This window comes from Trichosurus vulpecula, chromosome 2 (assembly GCF_011100635.1).
Source record: "Trichosurus vulpecula isolate mTriVul1 chromosome 2, mTriVul1.pri, whole genome shotgun sequence".
Lineage (NCBI taxonomy): Eukaryota > Metazoa > Chordata > Mammalia > Diprotodontia > Phalangeridae > Trichosurus > Trichosurus vulpecula.
The window spans coordinates 41,060,417-41,077,641 of NC_050574.1; the positions used below are offsets into that span (position 1 = coordinate 41,060,417).

General features: G+C 43.6%; 1 pseudogene; it reads right to left on the reverse strand.

The window, feature by feature from the left end:
- Positions 1 to 309: 309 nt before the first annotated feature.
- On the reverse strand, positions 310 to 16,465 carry LOC118836367 (annotated as a pseudogene).
- Positions 16,466 to 17,225: the final 760 nt, after the last annotated feature.

The window sequence follows — 17,225 nt, forward strand, 5'->3', positions numbered from 1 at the left end:
GCAGTGCTCTGAACAAGGGGAAGGAATAAGGCCAGGAACATGGCTCCTGGAAACAGCTCCTGTGCTGCAGGCCTGGCTTGGCCAGCTTGGGATGAATGCTCTGCTAGCCTGTGGCTCAAAGGAGTGTCAGGGTCTCTCTCTTCAGTGCTGGGAGGGAACACTTCCAGGTGCCTTTTGCAAGTTAGATCAGGAGTGACTTGAGCCTGGGAAGACAAAGGTCCCACAAGGGGGGAATGCACAGGATTGGAGGCGGGAGGACTCTTTCAGGGCAAGGGGGCCCCCAGGAGAAGCCACCAACCATGAAATGGGCTAGTCAGGGCCTTTCTTACTGTGGTTAGGTGCTGAGGATTTGTGCTTTGTAAGATGATGTTCGCTGGCCCTGAATAAATATCAAACATGTTGTGACTGAGACCTCAATCAGAGTAACTGAGCCCCCTGAGCCACAAGGGACACTTGGAGCATAAATGGAGTCTTCAGATCCTCTTAGATTTCATGACTCCTCCCCAGGCCTCTAGGCTCTTTTCCCCTCTGTCAGGGCTTACTCTTGAAGGACAACCACTTCACTCTTAGTTCTTTCACCCCTAGGTGCTGTGATTCTCCTACTCAGCTCATCTGGATCTGCCTCAGTGGCCTTTTCCCTCACTTGGTCTCTCACTAAGTTGTGAGTATCCTATCCTATCCCCTTTCTCCCTGCAGCCCCTTCCTCTCTTTACCTCTGCCCTCTGGGACCTCAGTCCCTTTGGTTGAGGATCTGAGCAAAAGTTATGTCTAGTCCCCAGTCCAATGGGGAAGTGAACACCTGTTTCCAAGAGACAATTAAGTGTGAGAGGTGGGGGAGGATGAAAGCCCAGAGAAGGAGGTCACCCAAAGGAATTAGTGCTGAAAAGTAGGAGTTTGTGAAAGGGAGGTAGACCAGGTCCAGAAGTGGGTACAGAAGAGCATCCTGGTCTCTCTGCTCCATTCAAGGAGACAGACTAGGAGGGAGGAAAACCAGAGGAAGCATCATTCTACCCTCCAGCGTTTCTGAAGAACAGGAAATAGATGAGGGCCCCAATGAGAGCCACTCCAGCCAGGACTCCAATCACAATGCCAGTGATGGCCCCTGCAGAGAGTGAGGAGCCATTACCTCCTTCTGAAGACTTTTCTGCTATGGACAGAGAAGAGAAAAAGAACTTTGAGTGTTTTGAAAGGTCTCCAATATGAAGTGACTAACACTTGTGCACAGTGCCTGACCCTCTGGAAATAATAAATGCTTATTGATCAAAGAAGCAGACTTGACCTTTGTTCCTCAAAATCTGGGAATCTCCTTGGCAAGATCACATTGCAGGGTGTCTGGCAAACATTTGAAACACCTGAACTTTGGGCAAGCATATCAAATTCTACATATCCCACTTCCAAACTCATGATTTCCTCCCCACATTGTGCCCACTGCCCTTCTCTATTTCTGTTGGTGGCACCACCCACCACCCAGTCATCCAGGTTCCAATTGGGAAACATCCTCGACCTTCTCTCTATTTCAAACCTCACATCTAGTCAGTTGCTGTGACATTCTCTCTAATGTTGCGGTTGTTTGTGTTGATTCTACTTGGACAGTATCTCTCACATCTTCCCCCACCCCTCCTCTCAGCTCCTACTCCAGACTCCCTCATCTCTGCTCTTCCAGATTATGGAAGTAATTTTCTGACCAGTGTTCTTGTCTCTGGTCTCTGACCTCTCTAATCCGTCCTTTTTACCACTGTCCAAATGTAATCTTTGAAAAATACAATTCTGAGGGGCAGCTAAGTGGTGCAGTGAGTAAAGTGCTGGACCTAGAGTCAGAAAGACCTGAGTTCAAATCTGACCTGAGACAGTTGACATGCTTACTAGCTGTGTGACCTTGGGCAAGTCACTTAACCCCAATTGCCCTGCCTTCCCCCTCAAAGAAAACCAAAAAACAAAAATAAAAATGCAATTCTGACGATGTCACTTTTCTTCTCAAAAACCTTTGAATGTCTCTCACATTTATCCTTGAAAGGCTGTACGTTGGAATAAAAAAGCCAGGAGTTTGGAATCTGGAGACCCAGATTAGAATCCTGGCCCCGTACTGATCTTGGCCAAGTTCTTTCTCTTCTCTGGACGTCAATTTCCCAACCAATAAAATAATTCAATGTGCACTAGATGATTTATCTGTAATACTCATCCCAGCTTTAAATCCTGTGACCTTACCTTTCTCTCCCTCCCCACTACCATGGCCAAATTCAATCCCTCATCATTTTCCATCTAAATTTTTTCAATAACCTCCTTACTGGTCTTCCTATCTCTAGTCTTTCTTCCAATTTATGTCCTTTATCTTTGTAGTTCAAGTGCTCCCTGTATTGTCACTGATGATAATGATTACCATCCACTAAAGGATGGGCTAAGGTTTATTCATGGAAATGGGATCACTTACTCTGGACAAGAGGGGAAGTGACAAAACAGTCCTTGATCAGCCAGCTCTTCCTAATTAAGCTTAGAATTTAGTTGATCATTTCCAATCGTTTACTCCAAGGTTCTTTATTAAATATAATTTTTATTGTAATTGTGATCAGTATAAGATGTATTTAGTATTTCTCTTTTTAGTATTTGTGAGGTATTTAGTGCCTTAAGGCATGGTCAGTTTTTGTAAAAGTGTCACACGCAGCTGAGAAATATGTATATCCTTTTGTATTCCTATTCAATAATCACTAGAGAGTAATCATATCAGCTTTTTCTTTAAGTATTTAGATATTATGTGACTTGGCGGAAATTCATTGTTATATTCATGCAGTAATTTGTTATCTATGGTATCTTTCATCATAATTAAGTTTTCCTGTTTATTTTTTAATCAAGTCTATTTTTGGTGTTAGCTTGTCTCAGATCATGATTACTACTCTGTTTTTTTTCAGGTCAGCTGAAGCATAATATATTTTGCTCTAGACCCTTAATTTTAACTCTTGAATCTTTATATTTAAGATGTGTTCCTTATAGACTACATATTGTTTGTGTTTTGCTTTTTTATCCACTCTGCTAACTTCTTCTGTTTTATGGGTGAGTTAATATAGTTTACATTCACAGTTATAATCGTTGTGTACTTTCCTTAATCTTGTTCTCTTATTCTTTTCTCTCTCATTCTTCACACTTTCCCCTATAAAGAAGAGGGAAATGAGAGAAGGGAATGTTTGGAAGGCTTCTGATTCATTAAAGGTTCATTTCCCCCACTGCAGGATTATACTTAATTTTGTTGGGTATATTATTCTTGATTGTAAGCCTATAATTTTGCCTTTTGTAATGTCATTTTCCAACCTTCCCACTCCTTTAGTGATAGCTGCTAAATTTTGTGTGATCTTTACTGTGACTCATTGGTACTTGAATGATGAATGCTTTCTCTTTAAATAGACACAGTAATTTTTTTCTTTGACCTCAAAGCTCAGGATTTTGGCTATGATGTTCCTGGGAGTTTTCATTTATGATTTTTTTCAGTAGGAGTTTTTTTTTCTATTTTCACTTTGCCTTCTGGTTCTAGTAATTCTGAACAGTTTTCTTTCATGATTTCTTAAAATTTGATGTCCAAACCCTTTTTTTGGTTGGTTCTTTCAGATTTCTCCTTAATCTATTTTCCAGGTAAGTTTTTTTCTTTGCTTTAAGATACCTTATATCATCATCATCATCATCATCTTTTTTAGTATTTTGACTTTGATTTAATATGTCTTGTTGTCTCATGGGTTGATTAGTTTCTTTTCAGTTCATTCTAATTTTCAAGGATTCTGTTACTTGAGCAACTTTTGAACCTCTTGTACTAAGCTTTCAATTCTCCTTTTAACTGTGTTCTCCATAGTTAGGAAGGTAGAGTGAATCAAATACTAGACCCGGAGTCAAGAAGCCCTAAATTCAAATCCAGCTTCAGACACTTACCAGCTGTGTGATCCTAGACAAGCTATTTAACCTCTGTTTACCTCAGTTTTCTCATTTGTAAAATGGGGATAATAATAGCAATGCCCTCTCAGGGTTCTTGTGAGGCTTAAATGAGGGAATACTTGTAAAGTCCTTTGTAAACCTTAAAGTTCTATGTGTTACAAATTCTAACTATTTGTAAAATTTGTAAAAAAAAAAAAAAAAGCACTTTAAAAAACAATTATTATTATTTCTTCTAAGAATCCTAGTTGACCTTGTTTCCAAACAATATATTTTTATTTGAGATATTGCTTGTAGATATTTTTGAATAACTTTTACCCCGGGTTTGAATTTGCGCATTCCTATCTCAACGATAGCTTTTTGTCGTGGTGGTATTTTTTGTTTATTCAATATTCTAGCCTTACTTCTTGAATTGGTACTTTGTTATTAGGGCCAGTCTCCATACTCATCTGGAAGGAATACCTGGGTCTTATTTGGTCTTGGTGTGTATTCTCTGGTATCTTGCTACTGTTTTCTCTGGGTATTCAGTGTTGTGTTCTTTCAAGATATGAGGAGTGGCTCAGGATGATGACCTGCTAACTTTCAGTGCGTCCAAAGCAATCTTATCTAAAGAGAATTCTGATCACTCCCTTCCTTATCTGAGTTTGACAAGCTATTGCTTTAGGTTTGTGCTTTAGCAGCACCGCTGCAGACTTGCCCCTAGTTGGGATCCAGTAGACTGCTGCTGGTCACAGCTAAAAGGCTCCTTTGGTGTACAATTACAGGCTTCCCTTTGTTTTGAGCTCTCTGCCCTAGTTACTCAGCTATAAGCCTCAAACCCAGATACAGGATGAAACTCAAGCTCCTTGTCCACTATACAGCCTCAGGCCCACAGCTGCTCCCACCTGTCAGCACAGGTCCCCTCTTCAGCACTGAATCTGTGACCTAGCTCTGGGCTCAGATAACAGAGCTGTCATTGGATCCTCTTGCTGTTCCCTGCCCAGTGATAAGCTATTCTCCGCTGAATCCCTGACCACTTCTTCCCCAAATACACAGTCTAGGGCCTTTATTTATTCTCTAGTCTTCTTGTTACCCTCCTCCAGTGCCCAGGGTCTTTGTAACTATGCTGAACTGGGCAGGAAAAATAATTCACTGGGTTTTTCCCTTAGTCTTTCACCCTTTCAAAACCTTTTGTTGGAGTGGTTGTCAAAGAGAGCTGGGCTGAAAAGGTTCTTCCTCCCCTTCTAGTGGGGTCCTTCAGTACTAGGGCTTGGACCCCATTTCCAAGATCATATTTCTCCCTAGCCTCAAAACACTATCCATGACAGTTTTCTTCCCAACCCAAGGACACTATGCCTAGCAATAACTCATGAGTGGGCCCCAGTGAGGCAAAGTATTTCTCCCTGTTATGACAACAAGCTGACCTCTGTAGAATTTCCTTTGAATGAACAGGACTGCCTTGGACCAGCAGAACTATCATCTACTGATTCCCACAGTTACTGTATACAATCCAGAGGTCAAGCTATAGAGGCCAACTCCCAAAGCTATCTTGTTACAGACATAACAGACCAAAACTACACCCCTTAGGAACTCCCCACTCTAGCACATTTCCAGTAGTGAATGACACCTGTGACCGAGGTTGTACGTTATCACCTAATCAGCATACTTGCCACATAATCCACTACCTTTTTTATACAAGCTTTAGCATCATGCCTGTTAGGTTGCAAGTTTCTTAAGGAGTGCTGCCCATCATATTAGCATTACAATAAACTTTTACCAACTTAACTTAAAGAATACTTAAGTCCCTGAATCCTTTCCCAATGACCCTTTCCTATACTTTGGTGTCTGAGGGGTCCTTAAACCCATCAAAACTGCATCACTTCCTTCTGCTACCTTGCATGGTCTCTCAATGAAAAAACATTCTACAAATGCACTTGTATAACAACTCCTGCCCACTCGCAGTGTTATTTCTTATATTCTCATCACCTTAGTTTGGAGCTAAGGCAAGTTTTACCTGGAATTGAGGGGATGAAAAGGAACTTCAGATTCTTCAGATTTTTACACATCCAAGATATTAGGACCAAGCCACAAATGAAGTAGAGTTGTGACAATGGTCACATTAAACAAAACTCTGACCCTTGAGTATCAGGTTCAATCTTACTGGTCTTCCAAGTATTTATGAATGACATATACCAACCATATATGTGTGTGATTATCTCTTCTTCTCTGCTAATTAGGCTTCAGGGACTCCCTTTTATCTACTGAGTAAACTTTGGTGTTCTTAGCCTGGCATTCAAGACTCTTCACAAAATGGCAGCATTTGGTGAATCAGCCCTCTCTAATACTTGTCCTTGCCATGCATTATCTGCTCAGGTTGCATTGTTCTGCATCCTACACTCAGACATACCCCTCTGAACCTTGGCTCAGGCTATTTCTCCATAGAAATGGAATGATCTCTTTTTTGACCTGTTAAACTACTCCCATCTTTTAAAACAAAATGCAAGTTATAGCTCTTCTACAAAACCTGTCCTGACTTCAGCCCACCCCCCAGCTGGAATGGTTTTTTCCCACCATGTCTCCTGCAATGCTTTATTTTGTAGCCATAGTCTAAGTATGCATTTCATGTAATATTGTGTATCATTTACCTGTATTTGGGGTCTGATCCTTCTCCTAGATTGTAAGGTCCCTGAAAATAGGAATGGAGTCTTAGCTAAACCTTTAATTTCCCTCTGTGCTTAATACAGTGCTCTACAGAAGGTCTGCAACTAAACATGTGTCAAATGATGAATGAACTTGTATTGTACATGACAGTATCTAAGATGATTTCAGGAGACAAGGAGGCTGGTCTCCATTTTGACCAAGGACAAAATAGCAGTAAATGGACTGACATTCAATACAAGTATGACCACATTTCCCAAAATCAGGTTGTTTCTTTAGATGTCCTCTCCCAATTCTCCATGAAAAACCATACTCCTTAATGGGCCTGAGCACCTGCTCCTGGTATCCCTCCGGCCAACCCAAAAAGCTCATTCTCTGAGGGAAGGAAGAGGCCACTTACTAACCACCTTGATTGTGACATCCTCAGAAACTGATAAGTTGGTCATATTATTCCATGTCAAACCTGTATACTTTCCTGAATCTTCCCAAGATACATTTTGATGATGTACATGCTATTGAAGAAGTCAGAGTTCATGGTCCTATTGACTTGCTTGTTCATACTATGCAGGGGGGTAAGACTCAAGCTGACACATTAAGATCAGTGCATCTTAGAATCTGATATCAATCTCCTCTCTTTCAGGGCTTGGATGAATCAAGATGTTGTCTGGTCCATCTGTGAAAAGAAGAAAGAGAGAGACAAGATGTGAGCCATTGTTGTGGAAAGGATTGGAGAGGGAGGAGACTCAGAGTCTCTCACAGTTCACAGTTAGCTCAAGGGAGTCACTTCTGTTGGCACTGATTAGATTCCAGACTTCACATTGGTAGGACCCAGCGTCCTCCCTCATCACTTTCTCAATAATGAGGGCCCAGTTATTCTCAGACTGGTACTTCCTTTCATTGTGTGACAGGGACTCATTGAAGAACCACAGAATGTTCATCCCCTCATGTTCTGTGTTACATGTAAAGACCAAAGTTCTATTCTCCATGACATTGGTACTGCTGGCAGTGATGTTAGGTTTGGATGCTGCTTCCATAGAGAGAAAGAGAGATTTGTGTGAGGGACTAGCCTGTGTCTTCACCAGGTTATGTCTTCCAAAGCCCAAGACCAAACACTTGCATTACAGACATACAGCAATGGTCCCTGGCACCATGAGGAGGGAGATGCCCCCTGGTTCAATGGTTGTGCTAATAAGGAAGGTGAGCAGGAACCCCAGAGGCTGGAGTGCTGTGTCCTGGATGATCCCTTCTTCCACTCAGGTCCTGGGACATGCATAATCTAGTGGCTAAGGTGGGGATGGGAGTCAAGCATTTATGAAGTGCCCGCTACATGCCTGGCACATGCTAGGTGCCATCTAAAGTCTATTATTATGGCTGTTCTTATTGTCAAGCACTGTGTTAAATACTGTATTATCTAATTTTATCCTCTCAACAACCTTGGGGGGTAGGGGTTATTATTCTTTCCATTTTACAATTCAGGAAACTGAGACAAATGGTGGTTAAGTGACTTGTCCAGGATCACACAGCTGATAAGTGTCTGTATCTTTCTGAATCCGGGCCCAGTGCCTTCCTTATCCACTGAGGCTCCTCCCAGCCTCTCATAAACCATCTCATTCTAATCCAGGGGTCCTTAACCTGGGGTCTGTGAACTTCTTCTAAAAAGTGTTGATAGCTGTATTTCAGTTGAGTTGTTTCCTTTGAATTCCTATGGATTTTATTTTCTACATCTAAAAGCATCCTTCTGAGAAGGGGGTCCTGGGCTCCATCAGCCTGGTTGCCCCAGGGCCCTTTGACACAAAAGAAAGGGAAGCCCTCCTGGCTCCCATAATGCCCCAGTTACCCCCTTAATTTACTCTGCTCCTACCTAACCGTGCTTCCAGGAAGCAGTTAATGCAAATATTATGATTCTGGCCTTGTTTCCTCTCTATTTGCTGACACTTACCTCCTCTGGGCCTCAGTCCCCCATCTGTAAAATGACGGAGCAGGACTAGCTGGCTTCTAGGTCCCTTTCATCTCCAAGTGTGTGATACCCCCAGGATCTTCACACCCCACTTTGCAGAGGAGAAAAAAGAATCTCAAAGAGATGATGAGATTGTTCAGACACAGAGTGACTTCTCCTATTCCAGCCCTGTGTCTCTCCCTCTTTAGCTGATGGTCCTTGTGGACTTTTCCCAGACCAGGCACCTGAAAGCTCAGAGCTGGCAGAGATCAGAAGACCCTGGATCTCCAGATGACAGGGCCTTCTCCATCATCTAATGCATTCAGCCCACACTGAGGGAGAGTGTTGGAGGGATGAGATAGCCACGGGAAGGGCAACACTTACCATACACTGCTAAATCTTCTTATACTGTTACTATCATGGCACTTGTGGAATTGATAAACCATACAATGTAGTCATGGGTGTCATTGAGAGTGAGGTCAGCGATGAGCAGGGTGCCATTAGAGAACACCTTCTGCCTGATATCTGCTGGTGTCAGCTGTCCAGTAGCAACACAGTAGAAAACAATCTTGTTGGGGCTTTTTATCACCTTTCTGTACCAAGTATAGCTGGGAGGTTGCTGCGAGATCCCCTAGTTGTCCAAGATGATGCTGTTGCCCACTGTCCCATAGGGTGGGTTTGGCACAGCAGTGACAGAAGCACTTTGGGCAGATGTCTGCTGGATCCAGCAGTTGAGGCTGGGAGCTGAGAAGAGAGGGAGGAAGCAGAGGTGAGCAGGGTCCCCCTGCCCTCCTGAGGGTCCTAGGTCACTGAGCTATCCCAAATGTAAGGATGGGGACTGCTAAGCATGCCCTAGGGTCTTCTGAGGGCTCAAAAGGTGGTATGTTTGAAGGACAGTCATGTGCTTAAGCATCAATTTGTCTGTCCCAATCTCTGTAGAAGATCTGAAAGTTTGGTCTGTAACAAATTTTGGCTCCTTTCATAGACTTGATTCAGAAAGAATGTGCCAGTGTGGTAGACAAGATACTGAAGGGAGAAAGGCATCAATAAAGTATTGTGGTTGAGGATAGAAATCAGACCTTAAACCTGGACAAGACCTTAGAGATCACTGAGTCAAACACCCTCAATTCACAATTAAGGAAATTAAGGCCCATATAAGGTAACCCATGTGAGTAATATTACATAGGAAATAGCAAAGGCAGCATTTGGACCCAGCTCTTCTGGCCCAAACCCAGGGAGGACCCTTCCCACTAAACCCTGGAGGCAAGATAGCCAGGAATGGAGCTGAAATAGAAGTGTGGAGAGTGGGGGAGGGCTGCGGCCTTTGCTTAGGTTCGTCAGTAAATAAATACTTTGTAGGTATTTCCTAAGTACCTGGCAGTGTGATAACCTCTGAGGATGCAAAGAAAGGTAAAAGTCCCTGCTCTCTGAGTCTAGTGGAGGAGACAACATGGACCCAACTCTGTACGAATAAGATCGATTGAGAACAAATTGGAGAACATCTCAGAGGGAATGTGCTAGACTTAAATGGGGGGCCAGGGTGGGGGCGTAAGGAAAGACTCATCCTGAAAGGTGGGATTTTGGCTGGGACTTGAAGGAAGCCGGGGTGGAGAAGAGGAGGGAGATACCACCTCAGAGGATTCCCTCAAATATTAAGCCCGAACACTGAGCTCCTACTGGGGGAACAGGAACAGAATTCCTATCCTCACACCCCCTTCAGAAGCTTGTGGCCCAATAAGGGAAGAAACACTCAGAAAAATGCCCATTTCTCTAAAGCAGTTAAAGACAAACTCTGGTCAAATAGCCATGTGGGCCTGCAAGGTCAGCCAATATTTCCCAATGTCAAAGAAGAGGAAGCTGATTCTCAGAGTGGTCAAGTGACTAGCCTCTGGTCACACAGCAAACAAGAGGGAACCAGGCATCCCAGATTCAGTACATTAAGCCAAGGGCTAGAGATCAGTGAGATTTGGATGACAGGAAGAGGAATTCTGGGTCAAGGGGGCCAGATGCAATGACATCTCCTCCCCCACCAAGAGAAGATGAAATCAGAAGATCATCAATCTGACACAGAGCAAGAGACCCAAAGAGTGTAGTGACCTGCCCAGGGTCACAGAGAGAGTAAACAGAAAAGGTGGGAAGCAAATGCAAACCTTCTGATGCAGAATCCAATGTTCCACCTTCCTCTGCCTCAGGCACAGCCCAGGGGACTCTTGAAATGTGTAACTCAGGAGGAGAGCACAGCTTCCTACTCCACCTATATAGAGGGCTTCTAATGAGTGTCCTGGTTCAACAGGGCCTTTGGATCTTCGGACTACGGAGCTGTAAATTGCAGCGTCATTGAGGGTCAGTTCTGGAAATATCACTATGCTAGAGTCAAGTTACAATGTGTCCAACAATCACTAATCAGACCAATACAAGCTTGAAATGTTCTACCGCAGGTTGGGCACGAATAGTCCATGTGAACATTTGTGGTGGAGTCTCTAAATCTGCTCATCTCACATTTCTTTTGAGCTACTTTAATTCTGCTTTACTCATGGAGCACAGCACCTTCTCAGATGTGGTCATGCAATTCTGAGCAGTCCTGTGCCAATGTCTCCCATGTCACACAATGAATTCCAAAGTTCTTGAGAGAGACCTTCAGAATGTCTTTGTATTGCTTCTTCTGAACACCATGTGAATGCTTGCCCTGTGTTCTCCATAAAATAGTCTTTTTGGCAAGTGTACATTTTACATTCAAACAACGTGGCCAGCCCATTGGAGGTGCACTCTCTGAAACAGAGTTTGAATGCTTGGCAGTTTAGTTCAAGTAAGGACCTCAGTGTCTGGTACCTTATCCTGCCAGGTGATCTTCAACATCTTCCTGAGACAATTCAAATGGAAGTGATTCAGTTTCCTGACATGGCTCTGGTATGCTGTTTAGGTTTCACAGGCATCCAATGAGGTCAGCACCACGGTTCTGTAGACCTTCACTTTGGTTCAGTCTAATATCTCTTATCTTCCACACTATCCTTTGGAGTCTCCCAAACACTGTGCTCTGTGAGTCTAAGCCTCATCCCTGTGTATTCCCTGATCTCTCCAGGAAGCTTAGGTCCATTTCCCAAGGGCTTTGTCCATTGCTCTAGGGAAGCTCCAATGCCCTTAGCTCCATTGTGGGTCTCCTGCTTTTAGAGGCTTCTCAGAGATGCCTGGTGTTGCACAGAGGAAACTCCTTTCTCCCTCTCCCTGGAGGGACCCTAACCAGGGATAATAACCAAGGATAACCAGTTGGATAATAAGACAGAGCCATTTATGTCATGCCAGTGCCACCTGGAGGACGCAAGGAGAACTACAGGAAGAGATAGATTCTTTGGGTCAGGGACCCGCGGGGAAGTATGATTTGTGTTTGATCACAGTTTAGCAGATATTGGTTCCTATCCTCACCCACCAAGGCTTTGAGTTCGCTTGGGGCCTGCCTGATATTCTTGGTTCTGCTCTAGACCAAGTCCAGGAACCCTGTTCAGTCCAAACCATAAAACTATCCTAGAGCAGAACTGAGCCCTAGAGATACCTAACTCCAAAACAATGTGTTATTCTTGGTCTGTGAACACAACAGGAACCACAGGGGCCAATTTCTTATCCCCTAGGTCATGACTTGCTCTTGACTATTGGACAGGACTATGTCCTCTCCTAGTCTTGGCTGTCATATATTTTGTAAGGGGGCAGCCAAAAAATACCAATTAATCTGATCTTGCTTCAATACTTCATGGATTCATAACTCCCTTAGTGTGGAAAATCCCTCCACCAAAGCAGATTTCAAACTCTCTATCTATTCCTTATCAGACTATCTGAGCATTGCTGTGTCTAGGCTTTTCCTCATTCTGTGAGCATGCATGTGCTAAGCATCTCTTATTTAGCTGGACTGATTCTCACACAAGAGATACACAGTCTGTCCCCAGGACCATAATCTCAGTCTTTCTTATCTGTTAGATCTTCTTCACTTCTGTTTTGCTGGTATAACCATATAGGACCCTGGGCCACCTCCCCATGACTTCATGGAGGACTTCAGGCTGCCAGTGGGGATGTTCCCAATCTGGTGAGAGGGAGGTCCTGGATTTCCTTCACTCTGTTCATACCCCAGTGGAGTCCTGTGTCCAGCCACAGGCTTCACATTTAAAGAAAGAGTGAGGTATCATCCAAAGGAGGTGACCAGAATGGGACGGGGCATGAAATTGTGAGTCCTGAGAATGAACCATTGAAATAATTGGAGAAACTAGGACCTAGAGGACATGATCACATCTGCAAATATCTGAAGGACAATCCTGGGGAAAAGGCAATCAGACTGGTTCTGTTTTGCCCCAGGAGGGAAAACTAAGGGCAATGCTCTAGAAAATTCTAATGACTTCAGCTCAGCATGAACTTCCCAACCACCCAGTATGGATTGAGTCATTTCATGAAGTGGTGAGTTCCCCATTACTGAAAGTATTCAAGCAGAGCCTGGATAAATATTGCAGTGGAGAAGCACATTCAGTTAGGACTTGGCTCTTTCCACTCTGTAATTCTAGATATCTCTGGTCCCTTGTGTCTCTATGCTGCCCCCTCGTGGCTGTGTAAGTGAACACATGCCAGATGCTGGTTTATTTTTCCTTAGTGTGAATTTTTTCTGGGAGAGGGATTTGGCATCAGTATGCAAAGACCTGGCTCCCTTTGCACAATCAGTTTCTACAAAAATCAAGTTTGGAAATGAATCCTCCTTCACATTCACTGGGAAGGTTGGCTCCACACAGGTTCTTTCCCTGAGAGGAAGGGCTAACTTAGTCTCAAGGACCAATCTTGGAAATTGGAGACCTGGGCTAGAGTCCAGACTCTGCTATTTACCCACTTTATGTCTGCAGACATAATGCATCATCTCTCTAAGCCTCAGTTTACTCATTAGTAAAATGGCCACATCATGCTGACATTACCTCTCAGATCATCTTTTAAAAAACCCCAGTGATTCCCCTTGTCCTTGGAGGAATCATAATAGCCAATATTTACAGAGGGCTCTAAGGTGTGCAAAGGATCCCATGTGTAACATCTCATTGGATCATCACAGTGATCCTTTGAAGTGGATGTTATTGCCTGAGCTTAGGATAGTGCCCTCTCTATCCTGGGAGCAAATGCCAACTTTAACATAAGGGTGTTTTAAAATATTTTTTCTCAATTGCACCTAAAATCACTCCAAATTCTCTTCCTCCCTCTCCCCCCTTCCCCTCAATGAGAAGACAAGTGATTTGATATAGGTTATACATAATATAAATATAGTTTAAAGTTAAGAAGTAGGCTGGAAAATGAGCAAAAGACAAAAGGGAAAACTGCCTGTTCAACCAAGAATATCATGGGAAAGTAGCCTAGAGAGGTAGGAAAGGGTGAGGCTGTGAAGAACTTTAGATGTCTTACAGAGGATTTTATACTTGATCCCAGAGGTAATGGGGAGGCTCTGGATCTTTCTGAATGGGAGTCCATTCAGATGTACTTTAGAACGTGACTGTAGAAAAGCCACTCTGGGGGTTATGTGGGAGAAGGATTGGAGAGGGGAAAGGCTGAAGCCAGAGAGACCAATGAAGAGGCTAATGAAACAGCCCAGGTGAGAGGTGCGAAGGGTCTAAATTAGGATGGTGGCTGGGGAGAACAAAGGGAATGCATGGAATGAGTGTGGTGGGAATAGAAAGGGCAAGATTTTGCAACTGCTTACAAATATGGAGTGAATGAAAATGAAGAATTGGGGATAGTAGCACGGTTGTTGTTTTTTGTCCTTCTGGAAGAGGATCATGACATCAGGAAGGTGAATTGCATTTAAGTGAGGGATGGCTGTGCAAAGTCACCAGCCTCACTCTCTCCTCCAGAGCCATCTGGAGTTGTAATCTTTACAGGAAAAAGACCACACAGAAGGACCAGAAGGCAAGGTGATAGAAGCCCATCTGTGGATCTAAACAGTTGGCACTGAGAGGTGGTTTTGGTTGTGGTGCATTGGTCTCCTCCCTCTTAAAATGAGGAGTCAGGGCAAACAAACTGAAGCAGTGGGGTAAGTGATTGTTGTTGCTTTCACCCCTCACCCCAGCCCCAACTTCAGATCATAGGTTTGTTTGGCTTTTCCTTTCTATTTCCTCATTTAGTTACTAGGTCAAGCCTCTGAAGGACAGGGCTAATGATGAGACTGGGTTCAATCTTGGGCAGGATCCCACCAACTAGGAAAGCTTAGTTCTGATTAAAGGGTAAAGACCACCTTATCTAGGCAGAATTCTTATGAATCCCACCATTGTTCTACTCTGGTAAGTCTGGGTGTCTAGATTTTGTCTGGATTGCCTAATACAGGTGGTCTGATTAGAGATGAGTCTTTTTGTCCAAGACTGACATAATCAGAGTCATGTACCCAGCCCCTCATTAGAATAGGCCCACCTTTCATTATAATATTCTTTCTCTCACGAATTGTTAACCAATCAGAGTTGATTTCCACTCATTAGGAAAACCCAGTCTTCCACAGGTATATAAATGTTCAGCAGCCCTTGGGATTCGTCTTTGGTTTCAGAGAGTGCCACTGACCCCATTTTATTAATTATTTGCTAGCCATAATTAATAAATTGATTATTAACTACTCAGAAATGATGTTTCTTGGACTTTTCATTCATCATAGGATCAAATGAGCAAGCATATGAAAAACCCTTGACAAACCTTAAAGCTCTCTAAATGCTTATTGTTGCTGGTCAGTCGTTCCACTCATGTCTGACTCTCCATGACCCCATTTGAGGTTCTCTTGGCAGAGATACTTGAGTGTTTTGCCATTTCCTTCTCCAGCTCATTTTGTAGATGAGAAAACTGAGGCAAACAGGGTGAAGTGACTTGCTCAGGGTCACACAGCTAAGTAAGTATCTGAGGCTGAGTTTCAATTTAGGTTTATTATGCTATTGTGGGTTAAGAAACCCCTGGACTTCAACCAGGTCCCTTGATTCCCAGTCCAGGATTCTTCCTCTGCATGCTGCTGCTAACTGATCTATTCCCAATCTCTTCCTCTCTTTTCTTTCCTTTGCATTTAAGGTAACATTTTCCTCTCTGAGCACCAGGCCCTCATGGTCATTCCCTAGCCAGTCCTCTCTGACCTTTACCAGTATCCTCATCAAGGCATGGAGGTGACCCTGGCTTCTTGAAGTCCAGGCCAAGGGAGCATAAACTCTCCCAGGTCCTACCAAGCTAGAAAGGCCTCAAGTATGTCCTGGGCAATGGACATGGGAGTCTGTCATCTCTGGACCAGCCCACCTCAACCTGGAAAGATTTAGCACCAGGGGCTTGGGCTCCAAATGAATGTCTTTGTCAGCCACAGCAACTCAGGGATGAACTTTCTCCTAAGGACTGGAGAAGCTGCAAGCTGCATCACATGCCAATAAAATCACAGGTTCTTGGCCACATCTTCCAGGGCCCCTGACCTTGCCATGGTCTTATAGAGCCTACTTTCAAACCAGATAATTGGTTGGAAGGGTAAGAAAAAGGACCAAAAAGTCATTTTCTGTCTACTTTCTGTACAGGGCCACTCTCCAAACCTACCATCAGCAGCAACATGGCCCCAATTCTGAGAGTCTGAGAAGTCTGAGAGTCAAGCTGTCACATACCTGGTTTGGTTCATAAACCAAGGCTCCCCAGCTGATGACAGGATACTGCTGTTCCTGGATAACAGGACACTCACTATAATTAATGTCACAAGGGAAGACCAAGGACCCTATCAGTGTGAAATCAGGAACCTAGTTAGTGGCAATAAGAGTGAACCATTCACACTGAATATTACTTATGAGTAAATTGTCTTTCTATATGGTGCATGTTCATAGCCTGGTGGTGTGTTCCCAGAGGTCAGGCTAATTCAGTCACTTGCCTGAGTGCTGAAGATCAGATCTCTGAGGTTCCCATCTCTCTTGAGTTTAGGTGACCTACATTGGCCATGCCATACTTTCCCATCTGTGATGGAGCAGGGCCAGCCATGGTGCTGAGCTAGAGAAGGCCTTAAGACCTTCCATGTTCAGAGATCTCAGGTCCAAGCCTGTACAGTAGAGGATGAGCTGTGAATTTCCCAGCTCAAAGGAGGGTAAGGGAGACACAATGGTCACTGCTGATGGGTTACAGAATAGGAAATTCCACTTCTCTACCTTTATCTCAATATGGACTCATTTTCTTTGCTCCAGATGGCCCGGATACCCTCATGATTGTCCCCACAGATCCTCATTACCCTGTAGGGGCAACTCGAGTTGTCCTGCTCTGCTGACTCTAACCCACCTGCCCAGTACACTTGGCTTTTCAATGGAATGCAGATGATATCCACACCCCAGCTCTCTATTGGTAATGTGTCTCTGAATGACACTGGAACCTATACCTGTAGTACATCTAACTCAGTCACTGTTTGTCTAGTAGCAAAGACATCAATATCACAGTCTCTGGTGAGTAGCTGGACCCGGCCCTTACCTTTGTGTTGGCCTTTAGAATTTTGGTGTTGCATTTTTAATAGCTCACAAAATCTGTCTTTGAAGGGACTCACATTCTCAATACAGAAACAATTTACTTGTCTAATATGGAAGCTTTGAAATGGGACAGGCAGAAGAGACATTTTCCAAACAGGAAATTTAGGAATAAATATCAAAAATAAGGTTAAAATTCTGAAAGTCAATGGAAAGGTGTGACAACATAAAGAGATGAAGTAGAAATAATGACGAAAGACCCTCCTTCAGTTTCCACAGGGGCTTTTCTG